This window comes from Aotus nancymaae, unplaced genomic scaffold (genome assembly GCF_030222135.1).
Source record: "Aotus nancymaae isolate 86718 unplaced genomic scaffold, 86718_ANA_hifiasm-v0.15.2.pri h1tg000006l, whole genome shotgun sequence".
In the NCBI taxonomy this organism is placed as follows: Eukaryota; Metazoa; Chordata; class Mammalia; order Primates; family Aotidae; genus Aotus; species Aotus nancymaae.
The window spans coordinates 36,894,595-36,915,267 of NW_026988417.1; the positions used below are offsets into that span (position 1 = coordinate 36,894,595).

Here is a 20,673-nt window from a genome sequence, read left to right on the forward strand (position 1 = left end):
ACAGAGGACCCTGGGAGCCCCATCATACTGGTAAGAGAGCAGAGAGCTGGCCTCTTCGGTGTTGGTAGGTCTGACGCAGTCACAAAGGTAACTGGGGAGGGAATTTGGAGGTTACCCTACATTTCTTAGGGAAGGAATTTGGGGCTCATTTGGGGCAACCCCTCCATAAATAGGAGCCGAGCTCTGATGTTCCGAGTGATTGCAGTGTTACCAGCAGTGAATCCACACAGGTCTGCAGCAACCTCATGTCTTGCCTCCTAAGAAGAAAGAATTTGACCAAGGGACATAAGGCAAAAGGAGAGACTGAGGCAAGTTTGAGAGCAGGAGTGAGTGTTTATTAAAAGCTTCAGAGCAGGAATGAGAGGAAGTAAAGTACACTTGGAAGATTCTCAAGTGGGCAACTTGAGAGGTCAAGTGTGTGATTTGGCCTTTTGACCTGGGGTTTTATAGGTGGCATACTTCCGGGGTCTTGCGTTCCATCTCCCCTGAGTCTTCCCCTGGGGTGGGGTGTCCGCATGTGCAGTGGCCTGCCAGCGCTCAGGAGGGGAGCATGCGCAGGGTGTTTACTGGCATTGTACACATGCTCACTTGAGGCGTTCTTCCCTTACCAGCCTCGCATTCCCAGAGGAATGTCATGTACCAGTTAAACTCTGCCATCGTGTCTCTTTTTTTTTTTTTTTTTCAGATGGAGTCTTGCTCTGTCACCCAGGCTGGAGTGCAGTGGCATGATCTTGGCTCACTGCAACCTCTGCCTCCTGGGTTCAGGCGATTCTTCTGCCTCAGCCTCACAAGTAGTTGGAATTATAGGGGTATGCTATCATGCCCGGCTAATTTTTGTGTTTTTAGAAGAGATGAAGTTTCACCATGTTGGTCAGGCTGGCCTCGAACTCCTGACCTCGTGATCTGCCTGCCTCGGCTTCCCAAAGTGCTGGGATTACAGGGGTGAGCCACCACACCTGGCCCATGGTGGTTTTTAATGCACGTGCTTGAGCCCACTCTCCCAGCTCCTGAGATCTTATTGGGAAGCTGCTGCTCACCAGTTTCAGGTGTTTTCTATCTACCGGGAGACAGCCCTTCCTAATTGCCGACTGTGACCAATTACTACTTTAAGAAACAGTTAACAACTGCCTGACCATCACCTGATGGTCGCCTGACATTGCTGGTGTGTATCTGGGAGGGGCCCTCTCCTGCCCTGCTCATGTCTGACTATCTATCTGCTGTAACATAAGCTTGGGCTTTGGAGTCTGCATTTGAATCCCAGCTCTTCCCCTTAGGAGCTGTGAATGAGAATAAGCTGTCTACCGTTACCACCTATGACCTGGGATTAATTATGCCTGTTGCCACACTGCGACAAGGGAACGTGATATCATTACTGAATACATTTTTTAAAGGGTTCAAAATTCATAGTACTGGAAAGAAAACATTTCCAGAGCAATATCGCCTCCTATGCTGTGGAGGTCCCTCTGGTGAGCCTGGCCTGTTGCTTCTTTTGCATCAGCCCTTCCATGTGGGGGCACCATGGAGCTGCCACTCACCAGCACCTTCCTGCCGTGGGTGGCCCCTCGGTGGAGCTGCTGAACCTGGCCAGGGTTTGATTTCTCTTGCTGCCACTGTGAGCTGGATGGCCGGGATGACTGCATCTCTCTTCCTCTGTCTGGCAGAGAGGCCTGCCTGCCGCAGAACAGGGCTCTTCCTCCCAGGCCCTGTAGTACCCTGTTAGAGGGTATGGAGTGGGGCAGTGGGAACCAGAGCCACCAGAGGGAGGCCCTGGAGGAGGAACGAAGCTGATTCATGTCTAAAACAATAGAACAAGGGCGCCAGAACCCGAGTTTCGGTGTTTAATAAAAAGCGCCCTGGTGTTGCAGTGGCCATGCCTCACGGGGTATGGTTGCTTGGAAATGTCTGCTTGGAAATGCTTTGTGCAGTGGCCAGGATGTGTTAGGATGACTGCTTATTCCATCTTAGAACAGTTCCAAGTTTTCAAGTGAGCATTCATAGATGGAGTGAGATCCTGCCTCCCTGTCCTTCACCCTTGGCTTCTTCTCTGGTCTCTGAAGCCACACAGAATGTGTTTGCTTCTGTTTCCTGCCCTTCAGATGACAGAGCACCATGAACACTGCTGCCTCCTTTAACTCTCTTCTCCAGGGGAGTTGCCCTCACTGTTGGGGACCCACTAGTCCAAGTCCTGTCCCCGAAGAGCCTCTGCCCTTCGTGGAGCCTGAGCTGAATTTGGTGTTCCCTTGGCTTCTGGCTCTGGGAGTGTGTCGCTCCTTCCATTGAGCTGCCTCTGCTCTGTAACAGAATGACTTTCATGATCTGTTTCTGCTTTAAGTGATTAACTCACATTCTTGGCTCTTATTGTATCTTGTCCTTTTGGGTATGAACTGTTATTTAAATCTGGACTGATTCCTGGCTGGGCACAGTGGCCCATGCCTGTAATCTCAGTGCTTTGGGAGGCCAAGGCAGGGGGATCCCCTGGAGGCCAGGAGTTCAAGGCCACCCTTGGCAACATAGTGAGTTCCTGTCTCTACAAAAAGTAAAAATTAGCTGAGCATGGTTGTATGAAGCTGTAGTTCTAGCTACTTGGGAGACTTGAGGTGGGAGGATTACCTGAGCCCAGGAGTTTGAGGTTATAGTGAGCTGTGATCATACCCCTGCATTCCAGCCTGGACGGCAAAGACCCTGTCTCTGGGGGAAAAAAAACAAAAAATCATGTCTATACTTGAGAAGCCTTTTTCCCTCAAGTAATTCGTACCTATAAAGTATTTGTTAGTTTTGGGCAGTCCTCTTGCGATTGTTTTGAGTCTTGATTCTGGTGACCAGTAAGTTGTATGTATTTGTCTGCCAAGTGGATAAACATGGACTTTTTACCTTTAAGTAATGGCTAAAAGCACCAAACAGAACAGGGCCTGGCATAGATGCTGCTCCTCCTGTTCCTAGGCTGTAATCACCCCGATTCATCAGTCCCCAAACAATTCAGCTCCTCTCCATCCTGTGCCCCACCACCCAATCTCCTGCAGGAAGCTGTCCTAGCGACCCCCGTCAGCGCTAGGCAGAGATCACGGTACATGTCCGCCTTTAGCCCCTCTGGCTTGTGCCACACCAACCACGAACTCACCCTTGTGTCCCACCTGAGCCCTCGCACAGGCCATTCCCTCCTCCCGGAATGCTCTCCCTTGGTATCCCTGTGACTCCCTCCCTCCCCTTGCCCTGTATCCTGACCCTCCCATAGCACCTTCCCCTTATGTAACACATGTTCACAGGTTCATCACCCACCTCCTATAGGCTGCTAAAGGCAGGGAAGTCAGTGGCTCAGATTCTTGCAGACTTAGTGATGGGTGATTTCTCAACTCCTTCCACATGCCTCCTCTTTCTCTATAGGCACATATTATTTCCTTTCTCTTTTCAGAACTAAGAAATGCTGGTTGAATTTCTGAATTATATTGTTTAAAGGTTCTGTATATGCAAAAGAAAGACGAGAATGAAAGGCTGGCTAAGGCAGAATTAATATAACAATAATCACCTATTATGCTCTTTTTATACTCTCACAAGTGCTTTACATGAATTATTTCCCTTTATTACTAGTCAGCCATATGAAAGTTGACATTTTTATGAAGCCCATCTTACAGGTGGGTGAGTGGAGCCTGGGAGTGGCTTAAGTCACTTTTCCCAAACCAGGGAGTTAATGGGAGCCAGAGGCAGGACCTGAGCTCATGGGTGTGAGCTCCAGAGCTCATGCTCTGAACTGCACACAGCACTGGGCTGTAGCCAGAGAGGCCCTGCTGGACCCTCTGGAGGTGGATCTGCCTGTGCTTCCCCCTTCCCACAGGAGGCTCCCTGTAGGCATCCATGTTGGACATAGACTCTCAGTGTATCCACACATCTCCCTGTTGGCCAGCCACCAACACTGAATGGAAAACATGTTTCTGGGCATTTTAATGTATGGATTTGTCTTCAGTCAATCTCTCCCGCCCCCTTCCACCCTTACCACCTCCCTAATAGTTAGCAATAGGACTGGAGTGTGGACGGCAGACTGATTCCTGTCTGAAGGGACAAATCAGGCATCTTTGCCCTCTTCCACCATCTCTTCCCCGTCCTTAGGGTGCACGATGCCAGAGCCCTCCACTGTGGTCTGTGACCACTTCGACCCACACCAGCAGGTCTCCGTATGTTCCCTTCAGCTGAGAGACATCACATCCAAAGACAGTTTAGAGCTCTGGGATTTCTTTCCCTGGAGGTCACAACCGTATCCAGTGGAGCGTGCACTGCCAGAGGCCGTTCGAAGACTCCGTTCCTGCTTTGCTTGGGCGACTGAGCCACCGGCAGCTGAGCCTGCAGCCGGCGGACTCACTACATTCCCGCTCTGACTTTGCCATGAAAGACATACAAGTGTGCTCATAAGAAATCGATCTTAACAGTTCCTTTTAACACCTGTTTCAGGTGCTCAGAATGACTGCCTGTTTTGCGTTTATATTCTGGCAGTGCACATTTCAGTTGACAGGAAATCTCGCAACCTTTCTTCCAGGTAAAAAAGTGAGGCAGGGTTTTGATACAGTTCCATCCATGTCATCGCTCTTGGAAGATGCTAGTACAACAAACCAACAGTAAAATAAAAACCGTGGTGTTTGTAATAGGGATAATGCTACAGTGAAGGAAAAATAGACATTTTCTGTAATTTGGAGATTCTAATTTTTATAGGTGGACTAAAAAAAAAAACCTTGAGAGAATGGTGTTAAGTGAGTAAGGAATGTGGCTCCAACTAAATACAGTGTAAAAAGAGAAGGAAATTATAAAGTCAGGCACAGTGAATAGAGGTGGTGAGGGAGTCTAATCTCTAATAGTCTAATGGGCATAATTGTCTCAGACAAAATGAGTCTACCTCTTGTTTACTCAGGGATATGTGTCTGTTTTCTCTCTCTCTCTCTTTTTTTTTTTTGAGATGGAGTTTCACTCTGTCGCCTAGGCTGGAGTGCAGTGGCGCAATCTTGGCTCACTGCAACCTCCGCCTCCCTGGTTCAAGCAATTTCCCTGCCTCAGCCTCCCAAGTAGCTGAGATTACAGGTGCACGCTACCATGCCCCCACACCCGGCTAATTATTTTGTATTTTTAGTAGAGACGGGGTTTCACCGTGTTGGCCAGACTGGTCTCGAACTCCTGACCTCAGGCAGTCCGCCCGCCTTGGCCTCCCAAAGTGCTGGGATTCCAGGCGTGAGCCACTGTGCCCAGCCTTGACTATTTTCTATACACAAAATCCCCATGAAATAATAAGTTGCAAGAATCTGAATTTTATATTTTGGAAGCCTATCTGAGGTAGGTAGGAAGTTAACTTATATTTAGAAATTTGCTTGGATATATCTAGTAGCTCCAGGACAAATATTCCCAAATCCCAGACTTTTTTTTTTTCCTTTTAAAATTCAACAGTGACCAGAATTACAGCTTTAAGTTAGCAAAGTCGAAGAGGGCTGGTTTTAGTTCTGAACCTCAGAGGGTCTCTGCTTCTGAGATAGTAAGTAGATCAGGTGTACAGCAGGTGCTACATTGAAGGGAAACAGTAAGATAAATAGAAAATTAGTGATTTCTACTTGAAGACTTGGCAAGGCAAATGCTTTTGTAGTAAAGATAGATTGTGAAATAGAATCCTAAAAGCTGCCTGTTTAAAGGTAAAGCAAATGGCTTCAGTGATGTTTTACGTTTGTGGCGGTCACTTGTGGCTGTGCCTCAGAAACCACAGAAAGCGCATTCTCTCTTCTTGGTGCTGTGTGTTCTTAGGGTGAAAGCTCTGTGTGACGCTGAGTATGTGGAAGGGCCATTCATTCTTGGTAACTATACACTAGGCAGAGGGTGGTGTTAGCGGAGTGCTGTTACATCGTGACAAAGCTGCTGCAGGTTGGGTGTGTTTCAAACGGCATTTGTAGAGCATAGCTGAGGGCAGACATACGGGTTTTTTGGATATTGTATTTTTTATTCTTTTGTTTTTAATTTTTAGTTCCAGGGTACATGTGTAGGATGTGCAGGTTTGTTACATAGGTAAATGTGTGCCATAATGGTTTGCTGCACCTATCAACGCATCACCAGGTATTAAGTTATTTTTCCTAATGCTCTCCCTCCCCCCACCCCACCCCCTGACAGGCTCTAGTGTTTGTTGTTCCCCTCCCTGTGTCCATTTGTTCTCATGGTTCAGCTCCCACCATGAGCGAGAACATGTGGTGTTTGGTTTTCTGTTCCTGCGTTAGTTTGCTGAGGATAATGGCTTTCAGCTTCATCCATGTCCCTGCAAAGGACATGATCTCATTCCTTTTTATGGCTGCATAGTATTCCATGGTATATATGTACCATATTTTCTTTATCCAGTCTGTCATTTATGGGCATTTGGGCTGATTCCAAGTCTTTGCTATTGTGAATAGTACTGCAGTGAACATATGCGTGCATTTATCTCTCACAGGATGATTTATATTCCTTTGGGTATATACCCAGTACTAGGATTGCTGGGTTAAATGGTGTTTCTGGTTCTAGATCTTTAAGGAATCACCACACCATCTTCCACAATGGTTGAACGAATTTACATTTCCACCAACAGTGTGAAAAGCATTCTTATTTCTCCCACAACCTCATCAGGTTCTGTTGTTTCTTGACTTTTTAGTAGTTACCATTCTAACTGGTGTGAGATGACATCTCATTGTGGTTTTGATTTGCATTTCTCTAATGATCAGTGATGTTGAGCTTTTTTGTTCATGTTTGTTGGCTTCATGAATGTCTTCTTTTAAGAACTGTCTGTTCTTGAGAGAGACATATTTGTCCTCTGAGTAGAGGTTAAGGATGCTTATGTCTGTGTGACAGCCCTCTCTCATTTTCAGAACCTCCCTGTGGATCCCCACCATTGGCCTGTACTGAAGGTAAAGGAGATAGAGGCAGTCTTATCCATCAGATGAACACCTGACCACAGCTGTTGATTAAGAGGCTTTCTTCAGATCATGGCTTAAAGCAGTGTTTCACAAATTTCATGTGCTTGGAGTCCTCTGGAAATTGTTAAAAGGCAGACTCTGTTGCAGCAGGTCAGGTTGGGTTCTGAATGTCTAACAAGCTCCCCAGTGAGGCTGACGTTTCAGGTTTACTGTGAGTAGGCAGGCTTAGAATAAACGACTGTGGGAAATCCCGTCCAGGTCTTTAGTGCATCCTAGGTTAGGCCTTTCTGTAAGGCTGCCCTGGGTCTCCAGAGATGGACTCCAGGAGTCTCCCAAGTCTCAAATAAGTCTGAGTCAAAAAACAGGGATGTTTTTTGAGAAGAGTTGTGCTGTCTGAAGAAGCAAAGAGTGCATGTGGTGGGGAAAATGCAGTGATTAAAAAACATGGTAAGGTTTAAGGAAAAATCTGACCATGTGCCAGATGGACCCAAATGTATGGTGCTTTGCCCCTTGCCTGCCCTTTTGTTTTCTAGGGAGGCCTTATCTCTTAGGGAGCACAGGAGGCACACTGTGGGTGTTTGTTTTCTCAGCTTTGTGCTCTAACCTGATTGTCAAGCCTACAAAAAAAAAATGCTGAAAATCAGCTTCTGACTAGATATCTGGTATTACATAATCTCCATAATTTTCCCTCTGGGTGATTATGCGAAAGATAATCCCTTGTTAAGAAACAATTTTTAAGGCAACTCTCAACTTTGAAATGGGGAAAAATCATTTTATTTACCTCTATGTGCCAGGGAGCAATATTAAACTTAGTCTTTTTTTTTTTTTAAGACGGAGTTTCACTCTTGTTGCTCAGGCTGGAGTGAGATCATGTGCTCTCGGCTCACTGCAACCTCCGCCTCCCAGGTTCAAGCGATTCTCCTGCCTCAGCCTCCCGAGTCGCTGGGACTACAGGCACCCACCACCACATCCAGCTACTTTCTTTTAAACATAGTCTTATACTTTTCCTTTAAGCATTTCAGATTACATTGTACACTTCGCCAACAATAGAAGCTTTCAGATTCTACATGTTTTGTAAAAAAAAAAAAAAACACACAAGAAAACCAAACAAACTAATATAGATAAGAATGATTTATTGATTTGAAACCCATTGTATAAGCAAATAGTCCAGTGAAACTTAAGTTCAAAGGTTTTTTTTTTTGTCTTGTGGCTGTAGCTGTGTCAATGTTCCTAATTTATAATATTAAGTCTAGTGGATTAGATATTAGATATAAATTTAGATGTAAGCAGTAATACAGTAATGTCTAAACTGAAGTGTATAATCTGAATCTTTATGATGACCAATTTATATTATTGTGAAAAACTTAGAAACTGATTTGAAGCATGGCTATGATTTATATGTGTTGTATAGTTTTCAATAATTTACATACCAGCAGGAAATTTTAATGGATAATATAAGTGGAATAACTGCAGGTGAAACTTTGCTGGCAAATGTAAGTGTAGTGACATCTGTGCACCAAAAGCACCTGGGAGATTTTTAAAACACGGGCCAGACATGCCCTGCTGGCTGCCTCCCTCCCTGTCAGTGAGAGTGGGGTTGGGGCCTGGCCATGAATTCTTTTCTTTTTTTTTAGACTCCTCAGGATTCTGATTGCTGCCACGTTGAGACCTCAGAGGATGACTTGAGAAGCTGTCACCACTTGGTGGCAGTGTTGCTCCCTGCATCTTGATGGCCCTTGTTTCTTTTGAATCCCAGAAAAATGTGCTTTTTGTGTGTGTGTGTGTGTGTTTGTGTTTTTGATCTTGTTACAATATTTATGTTCCTTGCTCATTTGCAACTTATTTGAATGGAGAGCTACTTTCTGAAATCTGGATTTTTTTTTTCCTACAGGGTTTTAGGGCATGGGGAAAACAAGAAAAAAATTGTCTTCAGTTGGCAGAGACACGTGGATTTTTTTTTTTTTTTTTAAAGAGAAAGAGAGGAAAATAGGAAGGAGGAAAAAGGAAGAGAAAGAGAGAGACAGAATGGGGAGGAGGGAGAAGGAAAAGAAAGAGGGAGAGAGAATGGGAGTATTGATTTCTTGCCCAGGCTAGAATGCAATTTAGTAATGGGTATTGAAAACCTCTTTTATACTGATAATTATACTTAATGATGTAGTCAGGAAGGAATAAGGGAAGAAGATAACAAACAAACAGCCAACCAATATTTAATTTAAACCTATGAAATGCTATGCGATTGCTGAGGAGTGATTTACTTCCAATTATATAGTCACCTTTGGAATAGGTGTGAGGTGGTAATGTATGTTTTGTGTATTTGAAGTGGAGAGTTCTATAAATGTTTATTAAGTTTACTTGTTCCGGGTCTGAGTTCAAGTTCTGAATATCCTTGTTAATTTTCTATCTCGTTGATCTATAGAATCGTTAGCTCTTCTTGTTGCATTGATCCTTTTGCCATTATGTAATGTCATTCCTCGCCTCTTTTGATCTTTGTTGCTTTAAAGTCTACTTTATCAGAGGCGAGAATTGCATCTCCTGCTTTTTGTTTATTGGTTTATTTTTACTCTCTGTTTGATTGGTAAATCTTCCTCCTTCTCTCTGAGTCTTTGTGTATTGTTGCATGTAAGATGGGCCCGGATGTAGCATACCGATGGGTTTTGGCTTTTTATCCAATTAAAATATATATAAGTTTAATACCGGCGTTTGATGCTAGCTGGCTGTTTTGCCCATTAGTTGATGTAAATTTTTTATTGTGTTAAAGTTCTTTGCTTTTTGATATATTTTTGGAAAGGCTGATATTGGTTGTTCCTTTATATGTATAGTGCTTCTTTCAGAAGCTCTTGTAGAGCAGGCCTGGTGGTGGTGAACTCTCTAAGTACTTGTTTGTTCGCAAAAGATTTAATTTTTCCTTCACTCATAAAGCTTAGTTTGGCTGGATAGGAAATTCTGGGTTGAAAGTTCTTTTCTTTAAGGATGTTAAATATTGGTCCCCACTCTTTTCTGGCTTGTAGGGTTTCTGCTGAGAGATCTGCTGTAAGTCTGATAGGTTTCCCTTTATGGGTAACCTGACCTTTCTCTCTGGCTGCCCTTAGTATTTTCTCCTTCATTTCAACCCTAATAAATCTGGCGATTATGTGCCTTGGGGTTGGTCTTCTTGAAGAATATCTTTGTGGTGTTCTCTGTATTACCTGGAGTTGACTATTACCCTGCCTTGCCAGGTTGGGAAAATTTTCCTGAATGATATCCTGAAGAGTATTTTCCAACTTGGATTCATTCTCTTCATCACATTCAGGTACACCTATCAAACGTAAATTAGGTCTTTTCACATAGTCCCATATTTCCTGGAGACTTTGCTCATTCCTTTTCATCCTTTTTTCTGCATTCTTGTCTTCTCGTTTCATTTCACTGAGCTGGTCCTCGACTTCTGATATCTTTCCTTCTGCTTGATCAATTCGACTGTTTAAACTTGTGCATGCTTCGCGAAGTTCTCGTGTTGTGTTTTTCAGCTCCATCAATTCACTTATATTCTTCTCTAAATTGTCCATTCTCGTTAACATTTCGTCAAACCTTTTTTCAAGGTTCTTAGTTTCTTTGCATTGGGTTAGAACAAGTTCTTTTAATTCACAGAAGTTTCTTATCACCCACGTTTTGAAACCTGCTTCTGTTATTGGAACACACATGTAATCTATTAAGCCTTGTTCCGTTACTGATGAGGAATTGCAATCCCCTGTAGAGGGAGAGGCATTCTGATTTTGAGTATTCTCTACCTTTTTACGCTGGTTTCTTCCCTTCATTATATATTTGTCTGTCTGTCGTCTTTATAATTACCGACTTTCCAACTGGGTCTCTGACGTCCAACTTGTTGATTCCCTGCGCCGAAATCTGAGCAATCCACTGAGCCGGCCAAAACAGCGGTGTTAAGATTGATGGTGCTTTTCTGCCCGGGAATCTCCGGACTCTGCACCAAGAACTGGTGTGCTAAGGCACCAGCAAAACCGCCACGCCGGCCACAAGAGTCGCCCTGGCGACCCGTGGAGCTCCTCCACTGGGAATCTCCTGGTCCGTGAGCAACTAATATTCGTCTGAAAGTGTGGCGTCCTCTCGTTCTTTGCGCTTTCACTGGGAGGTACGTGCCCGAGCTGCTAATCATCAGCCATCTTGGATACGTGGATTTTTAAGATTGTTCTTAATTTACTTTCTGTATAACTTTGCTTTTCTGTGGTGAACCAAAACCAGGTTCAAGATAAAATATTGCAGTCCAAGAATCTGATGGTTCATGGATTTCTATGGTTAAAGCTACTTGATCACCTCCCCATCCCTCCGCAACACCCCATTGTGCTGCTTGACTTGTCATTTCAAAAGTCAGAGAAGTCACAGCGAATGGCAAGCTTTTACGTCTACTTGCTATTTTTGTGTCTGTTAACAATTGTGAGTTAACACTGACTGAGCTTTCTTATTGAACCGCTGGCATTTAAACAGCCAGTGGTTAACCTTGCATGGGGGCTGGAACTAAGGTTGTTGGTGACACAAGATAGCACCTGAGCCACTGCTGCTTGGTAGGAGGGCTGAGGGGCAGAGGGCTGAGGGCTTGGATGCTGAGATGCTAGAGTCAGATGGCCTGGATTTGAATCCATGCCCTCCTGTTCTGATACCAGCTGACCCAGCTCGTATCTGACAGCAGCTCATCTAACTCTAGAGTGAGTGTATGCCTGTGTCCCTGCAGGAGAATGTCCCAAGTGGATGCTCTTGATCTGTTCACCTTTGAACTTTAATCTATATCAGTGAACCTCTAAAGAGTTTAAAGCAAGTGAATGACAAGTAGTTTGAAAATATTTCCAGGGGGATAGAATTTGTGGACATATCTGAACGTGAGCAGCCTCAAAATCAGGGCTGGGACTAGGGTGAGGCCAGCAGGTGTCCAGGGTGCAAAATGTAAGGAGGCATCCACCTTCAGGGCCCTGCAGGTGTGGATACTGAACTTCCAGGACCTTGAGAGTGAGCATCTCCTAAAGGTTACACCCTGGGTGCCTGTTCACCTCATCCTGGTCCCTGGTCCTCTGCATACCCTACTGTCTGCTTCAGTGAACAGTCAATCCCACAAGGGAAGGAAGGGTTGGTTGTATCAGCTTTGAGGAGAGAGTTTTTTGTCAGGATAGGTTTGTTTTATTTAAAAAACAGCTTTATTGAGATATAACTCACATCCTGTACAGTTCATTCATTTAAAACGGACAATTCAGTGTTGTTGGGTTATTTTTTGGTATATTCACAGAGTTGTACGACCATCACCACAATCTAATTTTTTCTTTTTTCTTTTTCTTTTTTTTTTAAGATGGAGTCTTGCTCTGTCACCTAGGCTGGAGTGCAGTGGTGTGATCTTGGCTCATTGCAACTTCCATCTCCTGGGTTCAAGTGATTCTCATGGCTCAGTGACCCAAGTAGCTGAGATGACAGGCATGCCCCACCACACCTGGCTAATTTTTGTATTTTTACTAGAGACAGGGTTTCATCATGTTGGCCAGACTGGTCTCCAACTCCTGGCCTCAAGTGATCCACCTACCTCAGCCTCTCAAAGTGTTGGGATTATAGGCATGAGCCACACGCCCGACCCACCACAATCTAATTTTGAAACATTTTTTGTCCTCGTAGAAAGAAAAACCTGGAGTTGTCACTTTCCAATCTGCTGCTGTCCACCTCTAACCATAGACAGCCGTAATCTACTTTCTGCCTCTATAGATGTGCCTATTCTAAGGCCTTCATCTGAGTGCACTCATATAATATGTGGTCTTTTGTGTCAGGCTTATTTGATTTAGCATAATGTTTTCAAAATTCATCAGGTCGTAATATATACCAGTAGTTCATTCTTTTTTAGTGGCTGGTTAATATTCCATTGTATAGAGATATCACATATGGTCGATCCATTTACCAGTCAAGAGCTATTTGGATTGTTTCCACCTTTTAGCTGTTATGAATAATCCCACTGTGAACATTGATGTGTGTGTTTTTGTGTGGATGAATGTTAAGGAAGCCTTTACATGTGAGCTGGTGTGAAACCTCCTCCTCTGGTTGGGGGGCCTCACCTGTGATTCCGCCCACTGGATGGTTAAGCCAGCAGGGGTGGGAAAAATCTGGTCTTGCCAACCCCAGGCTTTCCTGTGGCTGCCGTGTTTGCCTTTCTTCTGCTGAGCCTAAAAGGGAGGATGCCCTGGATTCTGGCACTGCCCTCATGAGTGCGTGGGAAGGCTGGGGGAGCCAAGTCTCCAGGATGTCTCCATCAGGGACCCTGCAGCTGGGAGGCAGCCAGAGGGCCACAGGCTGGTAGCATTTGCACAGAGCTACATTTCTTTCTTTCTTGTTTTGAGAAGGAGCCTTGCTTTGTCACTCAGGCTGGAGGGCAGGGGCACGATCTTGGCTCATTGCAACCTCTGCCTCCTGGGTTCAAGTGATTCTCCTGCCTCAGCCTCCTGAATAGCTGGGTTTACAGGCAACCTGCCACCGCACCTGGCTAATTTTTTGTATTTTTTTTTAGTAGAGATGGAGTTTCGCCATGTTGGCCAGGCTGGTCTCAAACTCCTGGCTTCAGGTGATCCACCTGCCTTGGCCTCCCCAAGTGCTGGGATTACAGGTGTGAGCCACTGTGCCTGACCTATAGCTACATTTCTGCCAGCTGTTTGCAGACTGTGCCCCAGAATCCCCTAGAGGACTTGTAGAAACACCAATTGCCGGGCCACACCCCCAAATGTGTGATACTGGAGATGAATTCTCTTAGTTGGAGCCTCAAGCCGCAGCAGCTGATAAGCATGGGGACCTCCTATTCTGATAAAAATTCCAAAAAAGTCCTGAGTGATTGTTAGGAAAATGAACAACACATTGAAAACAAGAAGTGTGTTCTATGGCAGAGGATGAAACAGCCAAGGAAGCCTGTTTTCTTTGCAATGAAACAAATCGGATATTAATAAGAGCCATTGTAATTATGTGTGAAGCATTTCATGTTTTCACGTTTACACAATTAGATGAGTCCCATAGGTATTACCACCTTTTTTTTTTTTTTTTTTTTTTTTTTTTAATTGAGATAGTCTCACTCTATCCACCAGGCTGGAGTGCAGTGGCGTGATCTTGGCTCACTGCAACCTCCACCTCCTGGGTTCAAGCTATTCTCATGCTTCAGCCTCCTGAGTAGCTGGGATTACAGGCACCCGCCACCATGCCCAGCTAATTTTTTGTATTTTTTTTAGTGGAGACTGGGTTTTGCCTTGTTGGTCAGGCTGGTCTTGAACTCCTGACCTCAGGTGGTCTATTCACCTCAGCCTCCCAAAGTGCTGGGAGTATAGGCGTGAGTCATCACGCCCAGCCCTTACTGCCCATCTTTTAAGAGATGAGGCCAGAAAGATTGAATGACACACCAATTTCTCTCACAGCTCTTGGTTCACATAGCCAGAATTCAAATTATTCTATTTAGCTCCACATCTAGTCTCTTAATCACAGTAGTGAACCGTTGCCAGTTTTATGAATAAATTATCAAGAGTTTTGATGGGTTTGCTCACTTAAATTAGTGCTTGTACAGTGATGGGCTGTGATAGAGTGAAGGAATGTATCTTATGTTGGAAGTACTCTAGAATTAAATGTTAACTCTTGCTGATAAAGCATACATTTGGGGCATTATTAGCAATCCTAATTTTTTTTTTTTTTTTTTTTTTTTGGCAGAATTAGAGTCTTCCTAGTTGAGTGGTTTCTGTTATTTGCATTTATTTATTTGTTTGTTTGTGAAAGGGTCTTGCCCTGTCACCCAGGCTGGAGTGTAACAGTGCAATCATGGCTCACTGCAGCCTCGACCTCTTGGGCTCCAGCAGTCCCCTGCCTCAGCCTCCTAAGTGTCTGGGACCGCAGGTGTGCACCACCGCACCCTGCTAAATTTTTACAGTTTTTGTAGAGAAGGGGGTCTCACCATGTTACCCAGGCTGGTCTTGAACTCCTGGGCTAAAGCAATCCTCCTGCTTCAGCCTCCCAACATGCCGGGATTACAGATTGAGCCACTGCACCAGGCCTCCATGTATTTGAATGAAAGAGCAGATATCTCCTGGATGTGGAAAGCTATGCATGCCCCCCAGGAGGGGAGCTCGGGGTCCAGGGTTACAGCTGATGGCACATTCAGGGAGCTCTCGACTTTGCAACATCCTGAGATAAAGCTAAAGGATGCATTAAACTGCTTCTAAGTGAACTTTTTCCAAGTAGATTTATCACTTCTTTATAAATGAAAATATTTGCAGTATGAGTACTAACGAGATTTTAAATGTTATTTACCAAAGTTGGAACATGGTAATTATGATCCGATGTAATTCTGAAAATGAATCGTAGTACCAAACTATGAATTTTATACTTGAGCAAATGAGAGGTTTTTCACGGAAAAGTATTATGGTTTGGTTTGTTTCCTGTTCAGGTGCTTTTGCTGGAGAATGTTTGATGAAGAGCAGTTCTGGTGATGAGAAGTTACGGCTGTACACAGCTGGTGTGGTTTTTAGGATTTGATTTTGCAGCACCATCTTCCTCAAACAGTTGCCGGGGGAAGGTTTTCCTTCTTCCTGCCAGTACCAGCCTTTTCTCTTGCAGACAAGGCAGTATGGGAGGGTGGGAGACAAAACAGAAGCAGTTGGTTTCTTCAGCCTGCAGGGATTCACATTGCAGCTTGTAGATTGGAGGCTATCAGTGGGGATCCTTCCTAAGTGGTGTTTCTTCCTGGCACTGCTTGCCAGGGAAGTTTCAGTTCATTCTTGCTCAGAGAAACCAACGTGTACCACATTCTGATCATTTTCTTCTGTTTCCTCTAACGCTGAAGGCTCAGGCATGCATTCTGCGTGTACCAGTGTACAGCAGGCTGCACCCAGTTAGACCAGATGTTCTACCAGTACGAAAAGTCACTGAGTTTCCATTCACTCGTGGGTGGCGGGTATGGCCCTCCTCACTTCCCATTGCCCAGGTTTCTCTGTCCTGCCGTTTTTACATTTTGCAGGCCTTTACCTCCAGGTACCAACATTCACATCATTTAGAGATTGTGTCTGCCTGCCTGCACACTGATGTACCAGTGAGGGATTATTCTCGCCTGACAAGAGGTCTGGATGATGATAGAGCAAAGCTGCCCCTTGGACTCTGTGGTGTCACCCCGGAGCCTGGCTGCTTCTGTTCTTCTGCTTCCTCCTCTTGGATGCCTTTGCCTTTGGCTTTCCCTCCAGTTCCAAGCAGAACAAAGCAGGAAGCATCAAGGAGGAAAGGGTGACCCCTCTATATCCAGAGAGCATAACTGTCCCAGAAATCCCTAGTGGACTTCCATTTGTGTCTCGTTATCTGAAATCGAGTCACCTGACTGGCCACATGCAGCCACCAGGAGGCAGGGAGATAGTGATTCTGCTGGCATGGAATGTTCTAGTGCTCCCTGGTACCTTTTATTTCTTCAGGCAGCCATGACTTTGCATAGATCATTTCCTTTGCCCAGGATGCTCTTCCTGCTCGTTTTCTCCCCTGTACCCCAAACCCACAGTGCATCAACAGCAACAGACTTTTTCCTCATCCTCTCAGGCCACTTGGATGTCACCGTTTCTCCTCCTTACCACTTAGGCGTATTCAGGCTCTCCATGCCTGATGTTTTACGGCTTTGTGTATGCCCTTAATGGAGAGCTTCTTACTGTGTCTTGGGGTTATTTATCTCAACCTCTGCATCTGTGCTGTCCTGTATAGTAACCACCAGCCACATATCACTATTTAAACTTAAATACAAACTAATTATATTTAAATGTAAAAAAAATTTAGCTTTTCACATTAGTCTCATTTCAAAAGCCACATGTGGCTACCATATTGTAAGCAGAGCTCAAGAACATTCAATAATATTGTGAGAGTGCTACCATATTGAGAACAGAGCTGCAGAACATTCCCTCATCCTAGAAAGTTCTCTTAGACATGCTGCTGGAGGTGATGAACTCTGAGATCTCCGATCCCCCCAGCTCTGTCGCTCAGAACCACAAATGTGGCACCATCAGGCCTCCTGGTGTTGCTTGTGTTGTACCATCTCCTGACTAAAGAAGTAAACTTTGCCAGGCGCAGTGGCTCATGCCTGTAATCCCAGCACTTTGGGAGGCCGAGGTGGGCGGATCACCTGAGGTCAAGAGTTTGAGACCAATCTGGCTAACATATAGCAAAACCCTGTCTCTACTAAAAATACAAACATTATCTGGATGTGGTGGTTCACACCTGTAGTCCCAGCTACTTGGGAAACTGAGGCAGGAGAATTGCTTGAACCCAGGAGTCGGAGGTTGCAGTGAGTCGAGATCATGCCAACTGCACTCTGGCCGGGCAATGGAGTGAGACTCTATCTCAAAAAAATAAAAAAGAAGTAAACTTCAGGCAGAGTCAAAATTTTCTACAACCCACACTGCTCCTAAAACTAGTGTTAGTGGATATGTAAAAGCTATTGAGCCCAGCACTTTCAAAGAATCCTAAAAGCAAGTGGGGAGTGTCACATATTCAGATTCCTTGTTTTGCAGAAGAAACTGAGGCTTGAGGGGAAAGGCGTCCACCCAGGGTCATACAGTCAGTGGTAGAATGGACTGGAATCATGACTGTTTCATCTCACTCATTTCCCTTTCCATGAAGCTATACCTGATTGTCACCAGCCTGTTAGTTTTCCCTGATTATGTTCCCTTCTTGCCTGGGTAATCAGTTTTCAGCACCTTTCGAGAGGAAGTTGTTTTCAGCTTCTTGGCCTCACCAAATGCTCCCTGCCTGTAGGCAGTGCTCAGGGAACGCTCAGGAAGCAGACACATGTGAGCCTGTCTCATACAAAAAATGACTCAAACTAGCTTAATCAAAAGGAGGCTTTTAAACAGCAAGATAAGGGTAAAGGCTGGGAACTAGGAAGTTGTCAGGAACCAAGGCCGTCTCTCTGGCTCTCTTTGGGGCCATGTGATTTTTTTCCTCTCGGTCTCTCTATTCTGCACCAGCTCAGCCAGCTTGCTTGTCACTATCTGCAGTCATGTCAGCCCCCAGATCTGTATGACCTCCTAGCCTCAGGGGCACCCAAGAACCTGGCTGCCAATCTGTGTTTTCTTCCAGGTTTTTGAGAGGGAGAAGGGATTGGCCCAGCTCAGGGTCAGTCACCCAGGGAGAGGTAGGAGAAGCATGGAAGCATCATGGTATCAGGGAACCCCTGGGCCAAGTTTGTTCAACCCACCGCCTGCGGGTGGCATGCAGTCCAGGATAGCTTTGAATGCAACCCAACACACATTTGTAAACTTTCTTAAAACATTATAAGAGTTTTTTCCCCTTTCTTTCTTTCTTTTTCTTTTTTTTTTTTTTGAGACAGAGTCTTACTCTGTCACCCAGGCTGGAGTGCAGTGGCGCAGTGGTGAGATCTTGGCTCACTGCAACCTCCGCCACCCGAGTTTAAGCAATTCTCCTGCCTCAGCCTCCCGAGTAGCTGGGATTACAGGTACAGGTACCTGCCAGTGCGCCTGGCTAATTTTTTTTGTAGCTTTTAGTAGAGACGGGGTTTTACCATCTTGGCCAGGCTGGTCTTGAACTCCTGACCTTGTGATTCACCCGCCTCCCAAAGTGTTGGGATTATAGGTGTGAACTACCGCACCTGGCCAGTGTATTTTATGTGTGGCCCAAGACAATTCTTCTTCCAATATGGCTCAGGGAAGCCAAAAGATTAGCCACCCCTGTCCTAGGCCGTTAATTGGGCTGTGGGAGGTGTGAGGCAGGGTCAGAGCTGGGAGGGGAGGGTATAGCCTCCGGCCACCATAAGTTGATATATTCCTGGTAATTATACTGCTTGTCAACCGAAGGCAGAACCAGGACAATGAAAGTAATGGGAGAGTCCCTAGCTTTATTAACAGTTAGTGGTTATCCAAAAGTGGGCGAAATGGCGCATGAGTGAGTAGCATGAATTTCTTAGTACCAAAGCGCTTAGATAGACAGCTAACTTTCTGTCAGAGATCCCTCTGCTAGGATCGACATTTGATTAATATATTTCTCCTGTAATAAGAATTTGGGATTCTTACAGCAAAATAGTTGTAATGTGGCTGACTACACAACCAAAGATGGTCCAGGTGTCCCTGTGAGAGGAGAGACTGCAGAGCTGCTGCTGGGTTCCTGCCCGGACCTCCATGGGGAGGCCTCATGTGCTCCTGCATCACTGACATCTTGCCATGTCATGGAAGACACTTGGGATGCATATCTTTTTTTTTTTTTGAGATGGAGTCTTACTCTGTCGCCAGACTGGAGTGCAGTGGTGCGATCTCAGCTCCCTGCAAACTCTGACTACCTGGTTCAAGTGATTCTTCTGCCTCAGCCTCCCAAGTAGCTGGGATTACAGGTGCCCACCTCCACACCCAGTTAATTTTTGTGTTTTTACAGAGATGAGCTTTCACCATATTGGCCAGGCTGGTCTTGAACTCCTGACCTTGTGATCCACCTGCCTGGGTCTCCCAAAGTGCTGGGATTACAGGTGGGAGTCACCACGCCTGGCTGGGATGCATTTCTAAAACCCGGTTTAAGCTTGGTGAGGACAGTGGCCTGGTGCAGGGTTTGGGTCATAGATGGTGCTTGATTTCTGTTGGATAAAGGGGTATATGATTTTGGAATATTTACCAAATATGGGTATTTTCTCTATAAAAATTATTGTATCTACTGAGATTATATTATTTAAAAAAATACACATGGAGAAAAAATACAAAGAAAGCATTGATATTCTTCAGAAGTGGCAAGATGTGATGATAGGCGATATATTCATCTTTTCTTTCAATTTTGTATTGTAGTGACTTTTTGGTAGAAAAAAACTAATTTTTAATTGAGGAAGAAACATTTTATTGATTGATTGATTGAGGCAGAGTCCCAATCTATTGCCAGGTTGGAGTGCGGTGGCACGATCTTGGCTCACTGCAACCTCTGCCTTCCAGGTTCAAGCAATTCTCCTGCTTCAGCCTTCTGAGTAGCTGGGATTACAGGCTCGAACCACCACACCCAGCTAATTTTTGTATTTTTAATAGAGACAGGATTTTACCATGTTAGCCAGGATAGTCTTGATCTCCTGACTTTGTGATTCGCCTGCCTTGGCCTCCCAAAGTGCTGGGATTACAGGTGTAAGCCACCATGCCTGGCCAGGAAGAAACATTTGAAATACATTTAGTCTTTCTAGAAAACCTCACCTTCCCACAGAAGTTTAAGATGGAGACATATTTCTGTCATGAATCATGATGCTAAGCAGTATTCAGATTTGTTGGAAATGGACTCTTGTTGTAAAATCCCTTCTCTCTTGCGGGCTGAAACTACAAATGATTGTTTGGAAATTTTTCCCCTTTTCCTCTATGGAATTATTCAACTTGGCATGGCCAGTGATTTGAGGTGAGAATATGGAACCCTTGATTTGCAGAAATCAAGCCCTCAAAGCTAGAGAAACAGTGGCCATCTTCTGAAGGGTTTCTTTTGTTCTTGGTCCTCCCGCCCCTGCTCTTACTGTGGCGGCTGAAGCTGCAGGTGCCTCTGAAGCCTTGCCATCCACGGCCACTTCCTGCCCGCTCCCCACCCGCCCCTGGGAAAGAACCCCCAAGTTTCCCAAAGTGCTGTGTTGCCTAATGCTCTTTAAGAGTCTGCATTTCTCTTGATCCAGCAGAAGTAAAATTTCAGTTATATTTATAGTTTCAGGAATTGTTTGGGAATGGATTTTTAAAGTAATTTAAAAGCCCATCATTTTTTTCTATCTTTGAGAGAGAAAGAGAGGTCTGTATGG

General features: G+C 44.9%; 1 protein-coding gene across 4 annotated transcripts in view; it reads left to right on the plus strand.

Moving 5' to 3' along the window:
• TBC1D1 (TBC1 domain family member 1) overlaps positions 1 to 20,673 on the plus strand; it is a 244,551-nt gene that overhangs the window by 157,792 nt on the left and 66,086 nt on the right. The gene's annotated exons all lie outside the window — the stretch shown is intronic.